The 9,775-nt window shown below is 45.0% G+C and overlaps 1 pseudogene; it reads right to left on the reverse strand.

Annotated features, from left to right (window-relative positions):
- Positions 1 to 1,399: 1,399 nt before the first annotated feature.
- Positions 1,400 to 2,389, reverse strand: LOC100459022 (putative gustatory receptor clone PTE01; annotated as a pseudogene).
- Positions 2,390 to 9,775: the final 7,386 nt, after the last annotated feature.

Here is a 9,775-nt window from a genome sequence, read left to right on the forward strand (position 1 = left end):
TAATGTCACACGGGGTGGACACACAGTGATGTTACGTGCAATATTCTATAGAAATGTTACTCGTAATTCACAGGTCCTGTACACCATTCAATATTCTTCATAATATTCCAGGAAAATGTTACTGCTAATGTCACAGGGCATGTAGACCCTGTCATAAAATTCGTAATATCCTAGCGGGAGTTCACTACTCATTTCACAATGCGTGTACACCCTTTGATATTATTCGTATTGTCCTGAAGAGATGTTACTACTGATGTCTCAATGTAAGTACATTCTGTGACATTATTCGTTATATCCTCGGGGGATGTTACTTCTAATGTCACACGAGGTGTACACAGAGTCACACAGTGATAAGAGTTGTAATATTCTATAGACATGTTACGCATAAATCACCGGGGCTGTACATCGTGGGATATTATTCGTAAAATTCTAGGGGAATGTTGCTACTATTGTCACAGGGGTGTATACCCTGTGATATGACTCATCATATCCTGGCGGGATGTTACTACTACTGTCACAATGCCTGTACACCCTGTGATATTATTTGTAATATCCTAAAGAAATGTTACTAGTAAGGTCACAATGCATGTACACCCTCTGATATGATTCATTATATCCTCGGGGGTGCTACTTCTAATGTCACACGGGGTGTACTCCCTGTCATATTATTCGTAATATCCAAGGGGGATGTTATTTTTAATGTCATGGGGGGTGTATGTCATACGTATTCAACGCCTGTGATACTATTCCTAATATCCTAAGGGCATGCTCTCCCTAATGTCACACGGGGTGTACACCATGTGTGTACACCTGCTGTGATATTGGTAATATCCAAGGGGAATGTTACTCCTGATGACACAGGTGGTGTACATCATGTGTGTACACCGCCTGTGTTATTATTCATAATATCCTAGGGGGATGTTTCTTTGAATGTCACAGAGTGTACAAAACGTCACAGAAGGTGTACACCTTGTGATGGGATCTGTAATACCCTAAGAGGATGTTACTCCTAATATGTCACAGGGGTATACATGGTTTGATATTATTTGTAAACTCCTAGAGAGATATTACTTCAAATATCACAGTGGATGCACACACATAGTGTATGCCCTGTGATATTACTCATAATAACCTAGGGAGGTACAACTCCTGATATCACAGTGCATGTACCCTGTGTGTACACCCTTGATATTAGTCATAATATCCAGGGTAAATATTACTCCTCATATCAAACAGTGTGCACACCCTGTGATATTTTTCGTCCTACTTTAGGGAGATATTACTTCTAATATCACAGTGGGTGTACCCCATGTGTGTATACTCTGTGACAGTGTATTCTATACCCTAGGGAGGTATTACTCCTAATATCACAGTGGGTGTTCACCCTGTGATATCACTCTTATTTGATCTTGCTGCCTTTTTTAACCCACACTCCAAAAGGAATGGAACAGATAAGAAGATATTGAGATTCGACCGTGCTGCCGTGCGGCTGCTGCAGGACACTTTTCATACCCCTGTTTCTCAGGCTGTAGCTGAAGAGGTTCAGCATGGGGGTGACCACCGTGTACATCACTGAGGCCACTGCAGCCTTTCTCGGGGAAGATGACACATCTGAACTGAGGTACCCTCCAACGCCTGTTGCATCAAATCAGCAAACAACTGACAGGTGAGACCCACAGGTGGGACCCACAGGTGGAGAAGGCCTTATACTTCCCACCTGATGATGAAACCCTTAGAATGGAGGAAACAATTTCGTAGTAAGAGAAAAGGGTCCCGGAGATGGGAAGGAAACCAAATATGGCAGCAGGGAAATAGATGACGATGTTATTGGTGAAGGTGTCCCAACATGCAAGATGGGGGAGTTGAGAAGGGTCACAGGAGAAATTAGGAATTTCCACATCCTTGAAGCAGGTCATTTGTAAGGCAATCGAGTTGTGCAGCTGGGCGTCTAAAAGACTGAGAAAAAAAAAAAAGACAACAAATCTAGAAAGCCACAGAAACACTGGTTCGTGATGGCTGAATGATATAGAGGGTGACAGGTGGCTACAAACCGGTCATATAGGCCATCACACTCAGGAGCATGTCTCTCTTCCATGCCTCCAAAAATGGCAAAGAGAGACATCTGAGTCAGGCAGCCTGCCTAGGAGATGACTCTGCTGTGAGACTGGATGTCCACAATCATCTTGGGGACCGTGGTGGAGGTGAAACCGATGTCAGGCAAGGACAGGTTGGAGAGGAAGAAGTACATGGGGGTGTGGAGGTGGGAGTCAGGGCTGACGGCCAGGAGGATGAGCAGGTTCCCCAGCACCGTGACCAGGCACGTGGACAGGAACAGCCCAGCAGGGACCAGCTGCCATTCTGGATCCTCTGAGGGTCTAGGAGGAGGCATATACAGACATCTGTTAGATTCTGTGGGTCTCTAGAGATTGGATACCTTTTGCCTAGAAAAGAGGGTTGAGAAATCGGAAACAAGTAAACCAACACCCAGCATCGTGTCTGCATTTTGGATAGAAGCAATTCACAAGTCATGTTTTCAGATTTCAGAGCAATCCCCACTCAGCAATAGTTTGCAGTTCTGACAAACTCAATTGTCTTCTAATGCTTTCATCATTGATTTCTGTGTTATTCACTTCTTGCTGTACACACCTGCCTCAGAGACACTAGATTCAAGAATGTTCCAAGAACCAGATAATCATATATAACAAATTCATAATTACTAGAAAATACAGCCTATCTTTACCAAAGGAAACTGTAATAAAACCATTCTCTCCACTTGAAGAAAAAGGTTATCCTAATTAAAGGAAATTAAGAATTCAAATATTTTATTTTTTTCGAATACATTGATACAAATTCCCTTGATTTAGAACATCTGTAAACACTGTATAACTCCTGAGACCATGACATCTGGAAATGAAATTCAGGTTGATAGTTCATAAGCAGAAAATAGTTCCACAGGCCAGTTAGGTCCTAGTGATTTCATCATTATGTTTTCCGACTTTTCTCCTTCAAGAGAGTAATTGCTTCCTCAAATCGGTGGGTCTTGTGTTAAAATTCACGGAAGCTATAACTCCTGTCCTTGGCTTCAGTGGACTCAGAGTTTTCGTCAGAACGTTTGACCGGACGCGGTGGCTCAAGCCTGTGATCCCAGCACTTTGGGAGACCGAGGAGGGCGGATCACGAGGTCAGGAGATCAAGACCATTCCGGCCAACATGGTAAAATCCCGCATCTACTGAAAATACAAAAACTTCCCCCAGTATGACGGCGTGTGCCTGTAGTCCCAGCTACTCGGGAGGCTGAGGCAGGACAATGGCTTCAACCTGGGAGGCAGAGGCTGCAGTGAGCCGAGATCACACCACTGCACTCCACCCTGGGCAACAAGAGCAAAACTCCGTCTCAAAACACAGAAAACCAAAAACACACGCTCTGTCACACTGACGTCACACTGATGACAGCCAATTTTTGTGAACCAAGGAAGTGTCAATTCAATAATTCACATAGATATTTACTTTGGTTATCTCCTATGTGCCAAGCAAGATATAGGCTCTGGGGAATCAGAAACAAAAGAGACTCACTTGTTCCTCTCACAATACTCAGTACTTACTGAGAGAAGGACAAAAGAAAATGTCCAGTCTGGAATGCAGGAAAACCAGAACTTCGGGTCAGGGGATATTTCCATTGAACCGTAAGGAGTTCAAGCTGAAAATATTAACGAATGTATCTAAAATTCACTTTGCCTTGACTTTACGCATCCATCACATAGAGATCACGCAGCGGGCACCCATGATCTGTTTCATCGTCGCTCACTTCCACTGGATCCACTAGAAATCCACTCAGATGACAGTGCTGAGTCTCAGAGGATGGACGTCTCACCCCTTGCCATACAGATAAGTAGAAAGGGAGGTATTGAAAATTAATGGCCAGACTCTAAATCCCGGGCAGTATAATTGATGGTCTCCCAACCCTCAAAATGTTGTGGGTTCTTTTTTGTTTTGGTTTTTGTTTCTTTTTTTTGAGACGGAGTCTCCTTCTGTTGCCCAGGCTGGAGTGCAGTGGAGTGATCTCGGCTCACTGCAACCTCCGCATCCCAGGTTCAAGCTATTCTCTTGCCTCAGCCTGCCGAGTAGCTGAGATTACAGGCGCCCGCCACTACGCCTGGCTAATATTTTTCTCTTTTTAGGACAGACGGGGTTTCACCATGTTGGCCAGGCTGGTCTCGAACACCTGGCCTTGTGATTCGCCTGCCTCAGCCTCCCAGCGTGCTGGGATTACAGGCGTGAGCCACCGCGCCCAGCTTCCAAAAGTTTTCAACCAAGTTCAGAGGTCTTAACCACAGGCACATCTGAGGAGCATTTTTGCAATGGTTCCCAGCTTCCTCAATCGGAATGGAAGCCAAACCCCGAATTGATGACTCCTTTGAGGAAGTCGAGAGCTGTAAGGAAAGCCAGGAACAGGGGCAAGGGAGAGATGCATCCCGAATGATCCTGTGCCAATTCTTTCTGGAATCTTTGATGTGATCTCAGCTGCCCTTTCCATACTTGACACAGTGATTATGGCACCCACTGGTCTAGCTGTGGTCTCCAAGGAACCCCCAAAGGGAAGGGCACAGTGAGCAGGGGCATCGGCCTGAGTGACAAGGATTGGAGGGGGCCGGTTGGATGCAGGGAGAGGACTGGCCAAATGCCATGGGTCTGGCCTTAGACTGCCTGGTTCAAATTGGGCTTCACCCTTTTTGACTTCATCATCTGGTACAAGTTCTATGAAAATGTGTTGCTCCTTTTGTAGTCTGTAAAATCATCATGAAATTGCACTAATAACTGGGAGACTATGCAGATGAACTGAAACAACCTGCATAGGGCACAGAGCTCAGAGGCTGGCCTTTAGGAAGCCCTCAGTCAGGGTTCATGATGCCATGGTGTCTGTCATCATCCTCTTTATCCTCATCATCACCTTCATCATCTTTTTGTTGTTCTCAGGGAATAGTTTAGAGGGACTCATTCCCTGCTATCGTGGGTGAGATGTCTATGAAAAGGACAACCAGTGGGGGAGGGAAGCCAAATTTTGAAGAAGATTCCCAAGAGAGACCCCCACCACAACCAAGAACAGACACTCCACAGTCTGCTGAGCTGACGGTTTGCACATTGGTCTCCTCCCATCTGCCCACGGCACTCTCCTGTTGGTCCTGAGGATGAGGAAACAAACAAGGCTCCCGACCGTCCCTCAGCACTCACTGAACTGCCCTTCCCCACTGCTGGGCCACGACCACGGAGAACAGGTCCACTGTCCTCCCTGCGTGGTGCACGTTGGAGGCTCAGACTCCGTCCTCAAGGCTGGCCAGAAGACAGGGTGAGACATGAGCCTCCTGATACAGGTGACGGGTGTGGAGCCCACAGGACTGCAACCTCACACTGCAGGGCTGGAGGCACAGACTGAGTATTTACTATTCTATGGCCTGGGAGGTCAACGCACAGAGCTCCTCATTAGCCAGAGTCGCCCAAGTTCCCCAGGCTCTAAGGATTTCCTCATCATCATGCAACAAGAAGAAGAGAGAAGTCAGTGTCCATAGAAGCTTTGGGGCTCTTCCTCTAATCAGGAGAGAGCTTGTGTGGATTCTTCGTTTCTTTCTTTTCTTTTACAAGATCCAAGTGCTTTGATTTTCATCTTTTACTATGGGAAAATATACCAGGTATAAATGTTAAAAATTATAAATATAGATTATTTCATATAGAATGGCCAGTATAAACATTTACAGTTTCCACTCTTTTTCAGTTTACAGTTTAATCACATTGGGTACATTCACATTGTTTAGCAACCATCACCGCCATCATCTCCAGAACAGTTGTATCCTTGAAAATGGAAATTGCACCCATTAACCAAACTCTCCATTCCTCTCTCTCTCGCCCATCCCTGGGGGCCACCATTGTATTTTGCAACTCTATAAGTTTAACTACTCTAGACACGTGATATAAGTGGAATCACACCGTGTTTTATTTTTTTGGTTTGTTTCTTTTGGAGACAGAGTCTTTCTCTGTCTCCCAGGCTGGAGTGCAGTGGTGTGGTCTCGGCTGACTGCAAAGTCCACATCGTGCGTTCAAGCGATTCTTGTGTCTCAGTCTCCCGAGTAGCTGGGATTGCAAGCGTGCGCCACCACGCCCAGCTAATTTTTGTATTTTTAATAGAGACGAGCTTTCACCATATTGGCCAGGCTGGTCTCGAACTCCTGACCTTAAGTGATCCACCTGCCTCAGCCTCCCAAAGTGCTGGGGTTACAGGTGCGAGACACTGAGCCTGGTCGTGTTTATACCTTTGGGATTTATTTATTTCACTGACGAGAATGTCTTCAAGGTTCCTCCGTGTTGCAGTCTGTGTCAGACGTGCCTGTCTGGTTGTTTGGGTGTTCTTTTTTTTTTTTGGTTTGGTTTGGTTTTGTGTCTACATGGAGTCTCACTCTGTCGCACAGGCTGGAATGCAGTGGCACAATCTGGGCTCACTGCAACCTCCGCCTCCCGGGTTCCAGCGATTCTTGTGCCTCAGCCTCCCGAGTAGCTGGGACTATAGGCACACGCCACCACGCTCGTCTAATTTTGTGCATTTTCAGTAGAGACAGGGTTTCACCAAGATGGCCAGGCTGGTCTTGACTTCCCGACCTCAGGTGATCCGTCCACCTCGGTCTTCCAAGATGCTGGGATTACAGGCGTGAGCCACCGCCCCAGCCAGAAGTGCCTGCCTTTTGAAGGCTGAATAGTCTTCCATCGCATGAATGAACTGCAGTGTGCTTTTTCATTCATCTGTCCACGAACCCTTGGGTTGCTTCCACATTCTGGCTGTTGTGAATAATGCTGCTATGAATTTGGGTGTACAAATCTCTCTTCCACTCCTGGCTTCTAATTCTTTTGCCAGGTACCCACCAGTGCAACTGTGGGAACATCTGATAATCCAGTTTCTACTTTTCCCAGTACACGCCATAGTAGTTTCCCTGTTCCTTCACGGTTTTACATTCCCTCCAATCAGATTCGAGCATTCCTACTTCCCTCTAGTTTCACCAATGCTTGTTTGTTTATCATATCCATCCAAATGTGTGGTATCACATTCTTGGTTTGATTTGCGCTTCCCTAGGATTAGTGATTTTGAACATCATTTTAGATGCTTATTAGCCATTGCTATATCTTCTTTAGGGACACGTCTACTCGAGTCTTCTGACCATTAGTAATGGGATGCTTTGGGTCTCTTATTGTTCAGTTCTAGCTGTTCTTTGTATATGATGCATATCAGCCTCTTTTCAGAGATATGATGTGCAAATCTTTTTCCTAATCCGTGGGTTATCTTTTCACTCAGTTCACAGTGTTTGCTGACGTACAAAAGTGTCTGTCATTTAGATGTCGTCCAAGGAATCTAATTTCCTTTTGTTGCCTATGCTTTCGGTGTCATATCGGAGAAAGTATTGCCCAATCTGATGTCATGAAAGCGTGGCCAATGTTTTCTTTGAGGCATGTTATACTTTCAGCACTTGGGGTTAGGTCTTTGAACCAGTTTGTGTTCAGTTTTGCACCTGGTGTGAGGTAGAGTCCACCTTCATTCTTCTGCGTGTGGAAATCAAGTTTCTCCAACACCATTTCTTGAAAAAGCTGCTTTTCCACCAATGAACTTTCTTAGCACTGCTGTGAAAAATCATTTGAACATATAGGGGAGAAGTTATTTCTGGGCTCAAAACCAAACAACAACAGACAACAGATAAGGATAGAGTATGGGCTGGGCACGGTGGCTCACACCTGTCATCCCAGCCTTTTGGGAGGCCGAGGCGTTCGGATCACCTGAAGTCATTAGTTCAAGACCAGCCTGACCCACAGGAAGAAACCTCCATCTCTACTACAAATAGAACATTATCTGGGCGTGCTGGGGCATGCCTGTAATCCCAGCTGCTCGGGAGATGGAGGCAGGAGAATCGCTTGAACGCAGGAGGCGGAGGTTGCGGTGAGCCAAGATTGCACCATTACACTCCAGCCTGGGCAACAACAGCAAAACTCCGTCTCAAAACAAAAAACCACAAACAAAAAATCCAGCATGATTTCCAGAGCAGAAAGAGAATAGCTGAAAAACCAGCGTAATGAGAAAGTTAGGAAGCTTCTTACCAAAGCGTCTGGAAATATGCCAGAAATTCTTGTGAACTAAAATTTTCATACTGTGCTATCAAACACTAGAACTCACTTATTCCATCTTTCTGTATTTTGGGACCCAATTATCCACTTCTCTTTATTCCCCATCCCATCCCTTTTCTTCCTAGCGTCTGCTAACCACCTTTATACTTTCCACCTTCCTGAGATTGCTTTTGTGTGTAGGTGTGTGATGGAGTCTCTTTCTGTTGCCCAGGTTGGAGTACACAGGCACAATCCGGGCTCACTGCAACCTCCGCCTCCCGAGTTCAAGCGCTCCTTGGGCCTCGGCCCTCCGAGTAGCTGAGACTACCGGCACGCGTCACCACACCCGGCTAATTGTTTGTGTTTTCAGTAGAGACGGGGTTTCACCATGTTCACCAGGCGGGTCTCGAATTCCTGGACTCAAGTGATCCGTGCGACTCGGCCTCCCAAAGTGCTGGGATTACAGGCCTGAGCCACCACACCTGACAAGGTTTCCTTTTTTCTTCCTACATAGAAGTGAGGACATGAAATATTTGTCATTCTGTGCCTGGCTGATTTCATTTAATATACAGACCTGCAATCTCATCCATTTTGTCTGCAGTGGAGAGGATTTTGTTTTTTCCTTTTTAGGCTGAATAATACTTCACTTGGTGTGTATACCACAGTTTCTTAGTTGAAACAAATTTCTAAAGAGCAAATATTTTTAAAATGTCTCCAAATGTGAAACTTCAGGGATACTGTGCCCATTTTATTCTTGTCTATTTCCCATCTTATGTATATGCAAGTGTATAACAAAGCAGCAATCAATGTGTGTATAAATCCATAACTTCAACAAATGTAAAATGTAAATGCTAAGAGGTGGCTGGGCACGGTCGCTCACGCCTGTACTCCCAGCACTTTGGGAGGCGGAAGCAGGCGGATCACCTGAGGTCGGGAGTTCAAGACCAGCCTGACCAAAATGGAGAAACACTGTCTCTACTAACAATACAAAAAAAAAAAAAAAATTAGCCAGTGATGGTAGTGCATGCCTGTAATCCCAGCTACTTGGAAGGCTGAGACAGGAGAATCGCTTGAATATGGGAGGCAGAGGTTGCAGTGAGCCGAGACCATGCCATTGAACTCCAGCCTGGGCAACAAGAGTGAAACTCTGACTCGAAAAAAAGGAAAAAAAAAAAAAAAGGAAAAGAAAGAAATAGAAAATGCAAAATGGTAAGAAAAAACAGCATGATAAACATTTGTACGGTGTTGATGGACAATGCATTTAAAGACAATATTTGAAGAAATCATACTACAATTAATTTCTGTTCTTACTCATTGGAGCTTGATGCCTCTAAAAACTTCTTCATTGGAACCACCTCTGGTGCTTTAAAAGAAAAAAAATCCACATACTCACACAGGTGCAAGGAAATCAGAATCTCAGGTATAGAGACCCAGGCCTCATCATTTGTAATCTCCCCAGGTGATTTGACTCAAAGCCAAGATTGAGGAATGGCGCCATGGATCTCTACAAATAACCTGCCTAAATAGATTCTCTAGAAGCAGTTTATAAAGAAATTGCACATAAACTCTGGAAGAGGATATGAATTTGATGTACTGTACGTCCTCACTTAACATCTTTGAAAGTCTCTTGGAAACTTCACCT

The sequence above is a fragment of the Pongo abelii genome, chromosome 8 (assembly GCF_028885655.2).
Source record: "Pongo abelii isolate AG06213 chromosome 8, NHGRI_mPonAbe1-v2.0_pri, whole genome shotgun sequence".
Taxonomy (NCBI): Eukaryota; Metazoa; Chordata; class Mammalia; order Primates; family Hominidae; genus Pongo; species Pongo abelii.